Here is a 15,698-nt window from a genome sequence, read left to right as displayed (position 1 = left end):
TCGCCAATACTTTCTGGATCATCCCCTGTACGGATGAAACGATATATTCTGTCTAGATCTTCTTTCATATTTGGTAAGGTGACTAGATACTCGGTCACCCTTCTTACGCGTACGGAATATAAAACCATATTATACTCGCCTGGGACTGTGTCATAGACACATTCGGCAAGGGCTTGTCTGATTTCTGTAACAGACTTATTACTTTTAGGAGTACGCTGTGATGCTTGAGCATGTAATTCGAGTGCTGATAAACGCTTGTGTGGCGGCGGGGTTTGAGGAGGACCTCCTCCTGCGGCCCCTATACTAGAATCGTCGACTGACATTCTTCGTGCTTGCAGGGTCGGTAATTGTAACGTGGGCTGAACTTGTATGGCAGGCTGACCCGGGGGTACCGTAACAGGTACTCCGGTGTCTGGAGGAACGGGAAGTGCCTGATTTACAGGGACAGGTGGAGCGCGAACTGGATTTGCATATTCTGGAACTGTGTCGTCCAAATAGGACGAAATAAAAATATCAGCTGCGGTCGGTTTGTGACGTAGCTTGGTCGGAACCAATGGTGGCGGGAAATTACTGGGTGCCTCTGGGGTCGCTTTTGGCAAGCCTTCGGCAAGAAGAGGATACATACCCTTAATAAGGGCATGCCTCTGTCTGTCTGACTGTTCGGCTTTGACTTGTTCACCTATCTCGATTAATTCTCTTTCTTGGGCTCGTTCTTGGGATTCTCTACTTAACTCTGACTTTCTGACTTCCTTTTCCGTTCTTCTATGCGCTTCCTTACGCCATAACTCGATGGCATCTTTCTGTGACTGTCTGGCTTTCTTTTTCCATAATGCTTCTTCTACTCGCATGATACATTCGGCATCCCATGTACCCGATACGGGCCATCTATACTTTTCTTCTAACTGTTTGGTATACTCTACCCATAAATCTAGATACAATATGGCGCTTATGCCATGTTTCTGATACATAAAGTGACCTGGACTGTCCCTAGGCGGAACAGGAACTGCTGCTTCCAGCAGACCCTTTCTAGTTTTTAACTGACGTAACTTGGAAAAGAGCGGCATTCTAAACTTGAATCGGAACACAATACAATACACGAAAAACAATAACAATTGGGAAAACAATTCAGGCATACCACGACATTGGAAATACATTAAACAATATCATAACATAACAGCTCGAACAGAATACTACCTGAAAATACTGAAAACAGAAACAGAACAGAATTCTCGAGAACGGAACAGACTAGAGTTACTGGATGCACTGCTGTAACAGTACGGAACATACCGGTCCCATAAAGGAACGCATCAAGACCCGTATCCACCTAGGTGAACACTTCGTTTGTGGGCTTGGGTACCACCAACCCACGGACCAGGAATCAATTTAGACTGACCCTGTCTAGACACTACCCCAGCAATGGTACTCACCGGGCAGCACGGAACGGAAGGCCTCGGACGGGACTGGACTACGACGACGAACTTCGGACTTCGGACTTCAGTTACGGGTGGGCCTCCGGATACCTCGGACCTTGGACTCTCGGCTTGGGCTCTGGTCGGGACTCGCCGCGTTCCTCCACCGTCTCGTTCGGATGCTGGACCGCCTCCTCCGTCTCCTCCGTGGGCCTGAGGGATACTTGGAGCAGAAATATCTGCCAGTGCACGGTATGGTTCCGTCACGACTGCAGAGGGTCAGGGGGTCGGCGTGGCTTCACCGACACGTGGGGAAAGGGCAAGTCCCTATTCAGGCGCCATTATGTGGTAAATAAATAATACCCTATTTTTGACTAGACTTATAGCATAACAGATAGCTCAATAAATAAGAGTCAAGATTCGAGGTAGTAGGAGTTTCTGCAGGTTTATTACAGCATAAGGACAGGATCAGGACAACCTGCATGGGAATAGGACAATAAGGCCCAGCAGGACAACTGGGGCCCAGCAGCTGCCGGGGCTTGATCTGGGATGAGCGCGCTAACATTTAATAACAAAACATTGACTTATATACATAGCGCAAACACATAGCATTACATTGCAGTAGGCGTAACAGTAGGTGGAGTAGAAGGCGTGACGCGTAGCAGTCGCGAGAGATAACAGAAATAAGAGGTGTAACTGGGAGTTTACTTAGACATGTGATGCAAAACGTAACAGAATATGTCATGAATGGGCGGAAACATTGGAGGGGGCTACCTAAGGAGCCGGGACCTCTAACCTAATGGTGCGCGAAAACTAACAATGACGTGTTACTAGGAGAAGCTGGGGGCTACGAACTCTGTGCTAAGAGCAGAGACTAGAGTCTGGAGGGTCGGAGCGACATGTACCTAAACCCTATCTGGTATCTAATGTTTAGGGAACATGTTGATATAAACTAGAAGTCATGAGGGGAAAAGCTAACTTGATTCTAAGACTGGACCATGCATTATTTTATATGTAGTGCGTGAAGAATACTAAATGACCATTAAATACAGTATTTCTCTAACGTGGAGACGAGAAGGCTAGACAATGACGGAAACTATTGATGCAGTTCAGTAGCTTAGGAATGCAGAGGAGGAGGACTGAACTGATAGCAGGAACTATAACATACTTTTGGCAGACTCAGAGGCAGAGCCGGGGTGCACCGGGCACTGCAAGGCAGGAAGTAAGTGAAGGGTCGAGGATACAGGTGGGGGCTGTATCACTCCTCAGCGAGGCTTTCAGGAGACAGGAGCTGAATCTGTGGTCCGGGCCCTTTTGAGGCCTGGAAACGGAGACTTTATAATTGAATAACGTGCACACTGAGAAACGTGGCAACATTACTTACATAGGCCTGATATTCGTAGTATTCACGAGGACTGGAAACTAACATACTAGAGGTGGACACAACTGTAATTGCGTCTTTAATCAGAAATGGGGAATAACATATGCATATTGATCATGCACACATAACATATGATGGATGAGGCGTAGGGACACAGAACATGGCAAAATTTACTTTTCCACACTGTGGGCTGGACCGGGGGTACCGTAACAGGTGCTGTAACAGGTGCCCCGGTGGCTGGAGGAACAGGAATTACATTATTTACAGGAGCTGGCGGAGCAGGATTTGCATATTCTGGGACTGTGTCGTCCAAGTAGGACGAGAGAAAAATATCAGCTGCGGTCGGTTTGTGACGCAGCTTAATCGGAACTAATGGCGGCGGAAAATTACATGGTGCTTCCGGGGTTGCTTTTGGCAAGCCCTCGGCAAGAAGAGGATACATACCCTTAATAAGGGCATTTCTCTGTCTGTCTGACTGTTCGGCTCTAACTCGTTCACCTACTTCGATTAATTCCCTTTCTTGGGCTCTTCCTGAGGATTCTCTACTTAACTCTGTTTTTCTGATTTCTTTTTCGGTTCTTTTATGAGATTCTTTGCGCCATAACTCGATGGCATCTTTCTGGGACTGTCTGGATTTCTTTTTCCATAATGCTTCTTCTACTCGCATGATGCACTCGGCATCCCACGTACCTGATACGGGCCATCTATATTTCTCTTCTAGATCTTTAGTATACTCGACCCATAAGTCTAGATATAATATGGCACTTATGCCATGCTTATGATACATAAAATGACCTGGACTGTCCCTAGGCGGGACAGGAACTGCTTCCTCGAGCAGACCTTTTCTAGTTCTTAACTGACGTAATTTCGAGAACAAAGGCATAATTTAGGCTGGAGTCACCATACAATACACAATAATAACTTGAAAACAAATCACTCATACCACGACATTGAAAACACATGAAATAACATCTATAATAACAGTTCGGACAGAATATTACCTGGAATACTGAGAACAGAACACATGAATTTCTCGAGAACAGAACTTACTAGACTGACTAGATGTACTGCTAAAACAGTACGAAACTTACCGGTCCCATAAAGAGACACGTCAGGACCCGCATCCACCTAGGTGAACACTTCGTGTTGGATCTGCGTACCCAAACCCACGGACCAGAGACAAATTAATTGACCCTGTCTAGATACTACCCCAGCAACGGTACTCACCGGGCAGCAAGAACGGAAGGCCTCGGACTGGACTGCTACGACGACGGACAGACGAACTTCGGACTTCAGTTACAGGTGGGCCTCCGGATACCTCGGACCTTGGACTCTCGGCTTGGGCTCTGGTCGGGACTCGCCGCGTTCCTCCACCGCCTCGTCTGGACGCTGGACCGCAACCTCCGTCTCCTCCGTGGGCCTGAGGGATACTTGAAGCAGAAATATCTGCTGGTGCGCAGTAGAGTTCCGTCACGGCTGCAGAGGATCAGGGGGCCTGCGTGGCTTCTCCGGCACGTGGGGAAAGGGCAAGTCCCTATTCGGGCGCCATTATGTATTTAATTAAGTGGGTTCTCGTAGAAATAGTTCAGATACTGGTGCACATGCCCGATAGAGATGATCTTTGCCGGTTCCCTTTGCTGTTATTCTTTTGAGGCGACCTTATGTTGGTTTGTCCTCCAACGTTAAAACTTTTATAATATTGAGATTTTGATTTAATCTGACTTACAATCATTTGATGCATATACAGTTTGATTATTTACTGCAGTTTCACGACTTTCAGTTTTCTATTAATGTTTAATAAACTTTCATGGTTTGAAACTAAATACTCCTTTGTCCTTTCTGTGGAGCGTAATGTGCTTAACATATAATTGAATGTACTTGATTTGTTCACCGTGCTATTATTTTGAAATCTGATCAGTCCCATAGCACTTTATGGTCCCTGACATTTGATATGGTGGAGCACTAACATTTTTGTAACCCTGCCTACACAAAGGGGTCGATTCCGATCCGGTAAAAAGCGCTCCGATTAGCTGTACGGAGCCTTTTTCCCGTACAAATCGTACACCTACAACGTCCCCGTACGAACTAGCAAGTACGATCCTAACCCAAAGCGCCACTCCGTACGACTCATACCAAACACCGTACAAATAAAAAGTACATACGGATTCACTCCGGCCGACGCTGTACGCCATGTCCGTACGTAAATTGGCAGCCATTTCCGAACCAGGAAGTACGATCCGTGTTGACGACACTCCGTACGACCCTTTTTCTACGGGAGCTGAAAACAGCCGTAAAAGCAGAGTTCGCGCCGAAACAGGTATGGAACAGCCCCCCCGGGTACGGCTCGTACCCCCCATGATCGCAGGGGTACACACCGTACCCCTGCGATCACGGGGTGTACGAGCCGTACCCCCATTGTACAATCGGTGTACGTGCCGTACCCCATTGTACGATGGGTGTACGAGCCGTACCCCCATCGTACGATCGGTGTACGGCTCGTACACCGATCGTACTGTGGTAAATAAATAATTAATTACCGGATCTATTTTTGACTATAATCAATAAACAGGTAGCTCAATAAATAAGAGTCAAGATTCGAGGTAGCTGAAGTTGACAGGCTTTAATCAGGCATAAAGGACAGGAACAGGACAGCCTGTACGGGAATAGGATGGCAGCTGCCGGGGGCAGGAATCGGGAATTGGCTAGCTTTTAATAACAGTGCACAACATTTATAGTTAGACAAATACATTACATTCAATGCAGTGGGCGTGGTTTGTAACAGTCACGAAAGATAAGGGTAAAATGATGTAACAAGAAGGCGTGTACAGGGCGTATACATAGACATGTGATGCAAACGTAACAGAATATGTCATAAACGGGGCGGAAACATGGAGGGGGCTACCTGAGCAGCTGGGACCTCTAACCTAGTGGTGCGCGTAAATGGGCAATGACGTATTACCAGGAGGAACTGGGGGCTATGACTTCTGCGCTAGAAGAGGAGACTAAAGTCTGGAGTGTCAGAGCGACATGTACCCAGGCATATCTGGTATCTAGTGTTTAGAGTACATGTTGATAGAATCCAAAAGTTATCAGGGCAAAGGCTAACAGACACTAAGACTGGTGCATGCATTATTCTACATGTAGTGCGTGTGTAAGGAATATTCTATGAATATTAATACAGTATTTCTCTTACATGGAGACATAAAGGCTAGACCATGACGGAAACTATTGATGCGACTCAGTAGCTTAGGAATGCAGAGAAGGAGGGCTGGACTGATAACTAGAAACATAACATACTCTTGGCAGACTGGGAGGCAGAGCCAGGCCGAGCCGGGCACTGCGTGGCAAGAAGTAAGCTAAGGGTCAGGGATACAGGTGGGGGCTGTATCGCTCCTCGGAGAGGGTTCAGGAAACAGGAGCTGAATCTGGTGTCCGGGCCCCTTTTGAGGCCTAGAAACGGGGACAATTCAATGAATTAACGTGCACACTATAAAACGTGGCAACGTAGCTTTACATAGGCCTAATATTCGTTGTATTCACGAGGACTGGAAACTGGCATACGAGAAATGGACACAACTGTAATTGCGTCTTTAATCGATCAGGGGGGGATACATGCATATCGATCATGCACATATAACATAAGATGGGGAACACGTAGGCACATACAACATGGCAAAATTTACTTTTCCACAGTACAATGGGGGTACGGCTCGTACACCCATCGTACAATGGGGTACGGCACGTACACCGATCGTACAATGGGGGTACGGCTCGTACACCTATCGTACAATGGGGAACGGCTCCTACACCGATCGTACAATGGGGGTACGGCTCGTACACCAACCGTACAATGGGGTAGGGCTCGTACACCGATCGTACAACGGGGGTACGGCTCGTACACCCATCGTACAATGGGGTACGGCACGTACACCGATCGTACAATGGGGGTACGGCTCGTACACCCATCGTACAATGGGGGTACGGCTCGCACACCCCATGATCACAGGGGTACGGTGCGTACCCCTGCGATCATGGGGGGTACGGACCGTACGGTGTGTATATGTTTGTGTGCTTTTCCGTACGACTCGCCCTTACCTGACGTGGACCGTACGAATTGCGTCCTCATACCCCAGTCCGGATCGTACTCGTCGGGTCGTACGGCATGTGTACGAGTCGTACGGTATGTGTACGAGTCGTACGGTTCACGGTTTCAGCCTTGCAATACGTACGGATCGCGACGATTCGGACGGATTCATGGAATGCGGATCGTACTTGGCGACTCGGACGGACGGGTACGATTCGTACGGAGAGGGCTCCGGATACAAATCGTACGGACGTTTTTTTCCCCGAATCGGAATCGACCCCAAAGAGGGGTGGCTGTCTACTTCTGAGGCATCGCAATGATGAACTGCATATGCTGTCACCACTTCCTTGTTGTTGGAGGTAGATCTTCCGCCTGCATTGTTGGGAGTGACTGTGGAACCTTCAAATAAAAGCCCAGCCTATTTGTGATATATTGTTAAAGAAAACAATGGTCAAGGAGGCCTATCCGGTCCTCTAGCAGCCTTGGCTGAGAATAATTAAGGGAAGAGTTGAATCAATGTACACATATTACTAATAGGGGTCCAGAAGGGACTCCGTTATTTAGAATGCATGGACAAAAGAAACAATTTAAGTATAACAGCAAATTTATTATCTCCATAAACTTGCTATGTCATATATTGGCTTTGTGACATATTGTGCTCACAGAAGTAATAAAAAGTGCGTGTGGTGAAAGTGTATAGGTGACATATTAAAAAGAACATCGCATTGTACAACAATATATTTTGTCAAAACTCCACAAATAAATGAACTAGGTGATGGAGTTTTTTGTTGGGACAGTCGACGGCGTTTTGATCTCAGGTTGGCGATCGCATCCAACCTGCACAGCATGATCAGCGGCAGTTCCGGGGGGGTCCTGCTGGGGATTGATTGCCAGCAGGACTCGGAGTACGCCGCCCCCCCCCGGCCGCCTCTCACGAGATTCTCCCAAGTCACTCCACGAACACCGCCGTTGCTTTTCCGAAACGGAACTGCTGCTGATCGTGCTGTGCAGGTTGGATGCGATCGCCAAGCAGGACACAGAACACGCCGGTCTTGCAGTGCTATTACCACTACCTCGAAATAACACAGCGTCTACCTCAGCAACTGAGGCTCCACCAACCCATCCTGTGGACGAGTCACATTCCCGGCGAGTGCCCTACGCCTTAATCAATACCCGGACTAGTTGTGCCTCCACTTACTGGATCGTAAGTGCTCACAGGCTCTTGTCCTGAAGATGATCTCGCTAACCTATCCTAACAAAAAACTCCATCATCTAGTTCATTTATTTGTGGAGTTTTGACAAAATATATTGTTGTACATTGATTCAACTCCTCCCTTAATTATTCTCAGCCAAGGCTGCTAGTGGACCGGATAGGCCTCCTTGACCATTGTTTCCTTTAACAATATATTGCACCCCAGGTCTTACCACGGGGTTAACCTTGTTGTTAAAAAACAGCCTATTTGTGAAGCACTACAGCCACTAATGGGAGATCGGCCTCGTCTCCAACATGGCACCTCCCAGCAGAAAGCGCCTGAGGTACAGAGTCATAGAGTTTCCATTTTTCAGTAGGAACTGTTCGTTTGTTGGATAATATAAACATTGGAATGTTACCAGACTGATTCTGTGCACCCCCTCAGGATATGTTGGCCTATAGTCCTGCTAACTCACAGTGCCACCATAAGTTCCCCATAACCTAGTAAGGTAACAAATGGATTGGGCAAACCTCAGACCATGACAACCCAGACTCCAGAGGAATCGTGGTAATAGATTTAGAATTTCTTTGCTCAGTCACTCGTGCTCACTAAGAGAGATATACCAGAAATACGCGAAGGAGCGTTTTCAATATTTATTGAACCATCGTGATTCTTGTGTAAAACATATGTGCTGCAATGAGTAATAGACAGAAGCAGACAAAAGTCATTTGCAATATAAAGACAGTGTAAATAATTAACAAAATCCACCATTGTGCTATAACAGTTTGTATATGCTGGCATATAAGTACTGTACATAGTGTATTCCTACTATGCGTTCCCTAACCATGTTGCCTAGGGCGAGTGTTCTGCCAAGAATCGCCTACTGTATGATCTAAATTACCATTACCTAAAGGCAAGGTATGTGGGCCCCCGTTTTGGTCACAAGTTTGACATCCCTCGGCTACTGACAATAAAGATGAACTTTTGTCATTCATTGGTCTAGAAGAATATTAGTCTAGAACTATAAATAACTTTGCTGATATTGTAGCTCCCTTTAGAACAATTCTAACAACAACAAAAAGTACACAGTTTTATTGGAATGGGGAATGTAAAAAAGCTTTTGACCTAATTAAAGTAAAGAAATAGAAGGTACCCAATTATGAGGATTATTTTGTGTTAAGAAAATAAAATATTCTCACCACAGATGCCAGCACCAAAGAGTTGGGAGCTACACTCACTCAAGTTGTTAATAGGGGAGAGGGGTTGGCCTAACGGCTAAGGCGCTCGACCTCGGACCTGGGGATCTGGGTTTGAGTCTCGGTAACGATGCCAAAAACCCCCTGTGATTCTGGGCAAATCACTTAATCTCCCCGTGCCTAAAAAAAAATGAAAGTGTGTCCTCATGTAACGTAACTGGTGCTATGTAAAGCGCTCTGATAACTGATTCGGTTCGGTTCTAGTTCGCGCTATATAAAACTCCCCCCAAAAAAAAATAGCAAGGAATGCATAGTGGCATTCACAGCAATTTCCCTGAAAAGGGTAGAGAAGAACTTTTCAGTGGGAGAAGGTGAGGGTCTTGCATGCTACTGTGTGGGAATTTGTTTTTATTGTTTCTTTGGGGTATGCAATTCACAATTTGTATGACTCATACATCACTGATTTATTTATTTTATTTTGAGAGTTTTATACAGCGCGAACAAGATCTTTGCAGATATCAGAGCGCTTTACAGAAGACAAAAGCAATGGATAAGAAAAACAAGCAGGTATTGAACAAAGTCTCTGATCACAAAATAAATGAAGGTAAATAAAAGGGCATCTAAAAAGGGGGGGGAAGTTACAACGAGGAGCATACTAAGTCAAACAGATACAGATAATACAAGAAGCAAAAATATCCAGGGTCAATGTTCAAGTGAATTTAGCCATGAGGATAGCTTTTACTTCCTTCTTGAAAAATGCAGTGGAGGAGATAAGTCTGGTTTCTGGGGGGAGTGAATTCCAGATCCTGGGTGCCATTCCTGAAAAGGATCGTTTATAAGTTTTTTCCTTCCGAAATCTTCGAGGTTTCAGAAGAAGATTTTTTGTGCTTCTAGTGTTTCTTGAGCCACCTGAGATGGTCAGCTGGGTGAGTTATGGTGTACAGCACTGTGAGTCATACAGGCGATTTTCAAATGGATTCTGGCTTCGAAAGGCAGCCAGTTCAGGGATCTCAAGTCAGGGGAGATATGGGAGCGTTTCTTTGATCCAGTGATGAGTCTCGCAGCAGAGTTCAGTGAGGCTTTTAGGGGTGCGGTTGTTGATAGGGGTAGTCCGCAGAGGGCGACGCTTCCGTAGTCTATCCGAGGAATGACTAGGGCTTGTACTGCAGTTTGGAAGTCTTTAGCTGGGAGGAAAGGTTTAAGTTTCCTCAGAGTATTTATTTGGAAGTTAGCTCCCTTTATTGCCTTGCTGATATGGTGTTGCATATTGAGGTTGGTGTCCAGGGTTATGCCAAGGGATTTCGCGGAGTCTACGATGGTAGGTTGGATGTTGAGTGCAGTTAGGTTTTTAAGCCAGGTTTGTATGGTAGAGATTACGGGAGGTGTGATCAGAAGGAACTCAGTTTTCAGAGCATTAAGTTTGAGGTGATTTTCGGCCAGCCATGTTTGGGTGTTTCTGAGCGTTGAATTCAGCAAATTGATGTCTTCGGGGGATTTTAATTTGAGATAGAGCTGGGTGTCGTCAGCATACATATGAAAGTGTACATTGGATGCTTGTAACAGGGTGGAGAGAGGCTCCATGAATAGGTTGAACAATGTTGGGGATAGGGAAGAGCCTTGTGGGACGCCTAATGTAACAGGCATAGGTGAGGACATCAAGTTGTTGCTCTTGAATTTCTGTGATCTATTATGCAGAAAGGAGGTAAACCACTTGAGAACGGTCCCTGATAGACTCATTCTGGTATTTAACTGCTCGAGTAAGTTATCGTGTTTGACAGTGTCAAATACTGAGGATAGATCAAGTAGGATGAGGAGGCAGGGATCATTCTGATCTAGGATTTGGAGGGCGTCATCAATTATGTGTGTCATAGCTGTCTCTGTGCTGTGACCTGATCGGAAGCCTGATTGATGAAGATTGAGGAGGTCAAACTTTTCAATGTATTTTGTTAGCTGGAGTTGTACGCATTTTTCCAACAGTTTGGCCAGGGTGGGGATATTGGTAATAGGACGGTAGTTGTTCATGTCCGTGGGGTCCGCTGTTGGTTTCTTGATAATAGGAGTGACTTGACCCACTTTGAGGGAGTCAGGGATGATTCCTTGTTGAAGTGAGCTGTTAACAATTTTGGTCCACAGTGGGAGGAGCAGAGGGATAAAGTCTTTTACAGCGTTAGCTGGAAGAGGGTCTGTGAGGTGATTAGAAGGTTTCAGTGTACTGGGCAGTTTGCCAATTGTTTCTTCTGAGTAGGTGTCAAATGAGGACCATGCGGCATTGTTTTTTGTTTCAGTGGGTGTTATGCTGTGTGGACTAGAGTAAAGGCTAAGGTCTTTTAGGAGATCCATCCTGATGTTGTCGGTCTTTAGGGTAAAGAAGGCTGAGAAGGCTTCACAGGATGGTGTATCGAGCAGTGAGCTATGTGATTGTTTGGGCTGTTCCTTGGATTGTGTTTTGATTAGCTCAAACAATTTCCTCGGTCGGTTCTTTGCTTGGTCTAGCTCGGGGCTAAAGAAGTTTGATTTAGAGCGTTTGATTTTCCTAAAGGAGGCATTTCTCTTTTTCTTAAGAGCTTTTTAAGCTGATTCATGCATTTACCACCAAAGTATTTACCACATACCACTTCAAGAATTTTCCAAGTGGATCCTAGGCTTAAAGGGCTGTAATTTTGTCATGTATTATTTATCTGGTCTATAAAATACAGTTGCCTACTTTTTATGTCACCTACCACTTCCTATAGCTGGTGATGAGAGAGCAAAGTACACAGATGGACATTAGGTCATCAATATCACAACTGAAGGAATTGATAGAGAAGAATGGAAGACGTGTGAAACTGGAGCCGATGTCATGTAGAAAAAAAAGAGATTTATTATCGAGAGTTAAGAACTTTTCAAAGAGATGAAAATGACTCACCATCGAAGTGCTTTGCATTGACTCAGGTTTAAAGGGATGGTTAAAAGAGTAAACTGGATGGTAAAATAATGTATCCAAAGGGCTAGAGTAAATGGTTTACAAGGGTGGAAATCTCTGCTTAACATGACATGGGCAGATCGTACAACCCCTCATTCTGACACAGACTGTTGTACCCCGCAGAGTTAGAGAACCAGGTACCAAATTATCTCAATCCTGGTTGTACCATGATATGGGAATAGTAATTGACAGAGAAAACATTGTTTAAAAAGTCAGAGAACATCAAAGTGAAAACAGAAAAAACATGATATACTCTACAGGGTTAGAAACCATAAGTGGAAGGTGGGTGATGCAATACAAGTCCAAAGACCAGAACACAACATCAATAAATGATCTAGATACAATGAATCATACAAAATAGCTAAACCCTTGCATAATGTAGTACCATTAGAGAATGTTCAGTATTAGAGTCTGGGTAGAAGGGATTTGTCATGGGGAGGCCTGGTACCACAATGGAGCATAATATACTTAATCACAACTTGGTGACGGAAGGAGGGAAAGCCCAGAGAATCTCCCATCCACCTAGCGGGCAAAATGATTTTGTGAAATAATCTTCCACTCGCCTAATGTTTTGCCATTTCCCACTTGATTATATTGAACTGAAATGAACTAATTCTTTGATTCTCCATCAGATGAAGATGTGCTGTATAATGTTTTATTAACCTCACTTCCATTTTACATATATAAGTTGGTATTTTCAAATTCCGCCTCCCCGTCCCAGTCCTCAACATGGCATGCACTTGGCTGTGTTCTCTTTTAAAATGTTGGATAAGTCCTGCCAGGGAAAAAGAACTATTAATTCAGTTGACTGTCTTACCTCAGCAAATTTACTGAGATGTCTGTTCTTCAATTAAAGAAAGAAAGCTTCTCTTGGACATATGAGAGCATTTAATTTTTTTTATTATAACAGCATGCTACTCCTGTGTGGGCACTATAGTGCTTGCTTACACCGTGAATGGTGTGTAGTATAAATGGTGCAGTATTTGTTTTTAAACCTAGGTGGAGAGGGTTTCCATGTCATTGTTGCATCTGTGGCTTCTTGGCCACCTGGGCTCCTGAAAACAGCAGTACTTTGCGGGGTCCCGGCATGCCCAAGTCTCAGAAAATAATGTACGAAGGCCCCAGCTGCATGATGGCAGAGTCTCTTACGTGGGCTAGTCTCCTCTTGTGCAACTGGCTGCTGCTCCTCCTTCTCTCTTAAACTCCAAAATGGCAACCCCCCGCCCTAGGGTCTCAAGCTTACTTTTGAGGCAACTACGCAGCTAGTCCACTTCAGTTTTTGCTCTCTTTTTCTTTCCTCTTTCCATCATGACTGTTCCTCCCTGATTGTCCATATGCATAATTCCTGTAATGTGGAGTTTGATGTAATTTCCTTTCCTGTTCTTTTTCTATTTAAAGGCCTAAGTATGGTTGGACAATGCGTTGTAACAAAGCGGTGTTCCTTCGCTTCTGTCCTCACTCTTTCCATTTGCTGATTCGGATTCCTTGTTTCTGGAGAACTCCACAATCGGATTCCTGGTTTTCTTCAATTCACTGCTCAAGCAAGAAGGTTTTATTACACCTTTGGATTCTCCCCCGGAGAAGGAGGCAGGTTCTCAAGGGTGCTTGCCTACCACATATGCAGTGTGTGGAGACATTGTGGCTTACAGAAAGTCACAGGTACACTGGACAGCAGAAGATCCGGAACGAATTACGTCCAGCCTGAACAGTCGGGCATGATGACCACAAATGCGTGGTTATCATGTTATGGGAGGCATTGGTTAGCAGTGTGGTGGATGAAGAGTGACAGACAGACGAGCAGTAAATGGTTTTAGTAAGCTGGCAGCTTTTAACAGATCTGCACTCTCTATATAGTATTTCTTATGATCATGATCGATTCAGCTGGTTACTTCCCGGGGGTGCTCAATCTGATATTTTGTTTAAAGATTTATGGTCCTGAGCACATGTGATTGAAGTGAGAAATGGTGGGAAGATCTGCTTAGATTGACTTTGTTATCATCCCATATCGGATTGACTTTGTGAGATATAAAGTAGTGGTTATGGTATGTAACTAGTTGGGACCTGCATTGGTGGACTAGATTGGCATTATGTGGCAGATCGCCTATTATTCCATGCATGTTCAGTTAGTGATTCCTACTTTATGGGCTGGTACGGTACTGGGGGAGGGACAGGACATGTTGTAGATAAGTCATATGTGAGTGAAAGAGGATTAGTAGAAGAAGGGGTTTTTACACAGCCTGTATAAGCTACAATTGGCTGCCGACCACTGAGTGTTATGGTATTAGCATTAGTGAGGGTGATAAGGGAATTGACATTACTATAAAATACACAGGCTAGCCATAAGTCCGCCCTTCCTATTTCCCTGGATGTAGAAAGCAGTGTGCTGGTTGGTTGGGCCCATATCAGTGTACTGTAGATTGTTACTGACACTGCCAGTATTTTTCAGGATTCTGTTACAAGACTGGAGGTTACCATTATATAATAACCTTTTCTTTGCGGCACCAACATGCAGCCCTTTAAAGAACATAAACTACATCATAAATAAAACATTTCATCTTATAATATTCAATAAAATATATAACTCCCTGTCACTATGCATCTTCCTCTTATTTCCTGCACAGTTAGGTAACTATGGCTTTGTTAATCCTTTAACTTGTAAGGTTTATTAAACCTATTTATAACATTTGCAGATTGGACACACCCTTACTTACTCAGGTGAGTCGCTGTCAATGTCAATTACTCCTTCTACTTTATGGTTCGGTTTCCTTTTCTTAGGTAATTATTTAGCTTTCCAATATCGCAGAGCGTGATTTGGAGGACAGTTCACTTCAGGGCTGCGCCTCTTCTTTCTTCCAAATTGCTCTGGAGGTCTGGGGCAATGCCCGCGGCCTCCTGGTAGTTTTTCTTCAAGCCGCGCGGGCTAAAGTTTTCAGGCTGGAAAAAAGCACTCCCGCATTATGGGAACAGTGCGCAATCAGAAGGCATCAGGCGCCCTCTCGTCTTCCTTCACCAGCCGTGTTCGCTTCCGCTGAGTTCCCAAAGAAGTGGAAGGAGGACTTGGCATCACAGCGGCCATCTCCCTTTGGGTTGGGCCTTTTGTTAAGACGTGCTCAGCGTATGTACCGTGTTGGCATAGCAATGCTAGCTCCTGCTAATGGTTCCAGTCTTACGGCTGTGAACCGGTAGGGAGCGTATAAGTCACCTTCTTTTTTTTTTGTCCTCATTCGCCTTCAACCACCTTGAACTTTCTGCCTTATTGTAGCTTTACTTGGTGACCTGAGGTGTCTTGGAGTCGTTCGGTTCCTTCAACGAGTAAGGGTACGTTATCAGGCCAGAATGTTGTATCCCTGTTGAGAAAAGAAGAGGGGGGTTGGTTAGATTTACTCCAGCTAGGTCCCTGAGAACCTAATGGACATTGTCAATAGCCCGGAAAGACCTGAAGTGATCCAAGGAGTATCCAAAAAGGCATAATC

The 15,698-nt window shown here is 45.1% G+C and overlaps 1 protein-coding gene across 1 annotated transcript in view; it reads right to left on the bottom strand.

Annotated features, from left to right (window-relative positions):
• Nucleotides 1–15,292, bottom strand: part of LRRC14 (leucine rich repeat containing 14) — a 166,953-nt gene extending 151,661 nt beyond the window's left edge. Inside the window, exon 1 of the mRNA XM_078686624.1 lies at nt 14,937–15,292. The gene's annotated coding sequence lies outside the window, so the exon portion shown is untranslated. The remainder of the gene's footprint in view (nt 1–14,936) is intronic.
• Nucleotides 15,293–15,698: the final 406 nt, after the last annotated feature.

This window comes from Lissotriton helveticus, chromosome 4_1, assembly GCF_964261635.1.
Source record: "Lissotriton helveticus chromosome 4_1, aLisHel1.1, whole genome shotgun sequence".
NCBI classification, from domain to species: Eukaryota; Metazoa; Chordata; class Amphibia; order Caudata; family Salamandridae; genus Lissotriton; species Lissotriton helveticus.
The sequence above is the reverse complement of the archived record's forward strand: the minus strand, read 5'-3'. Positions and strand labels throughout refer to the sequence as shown.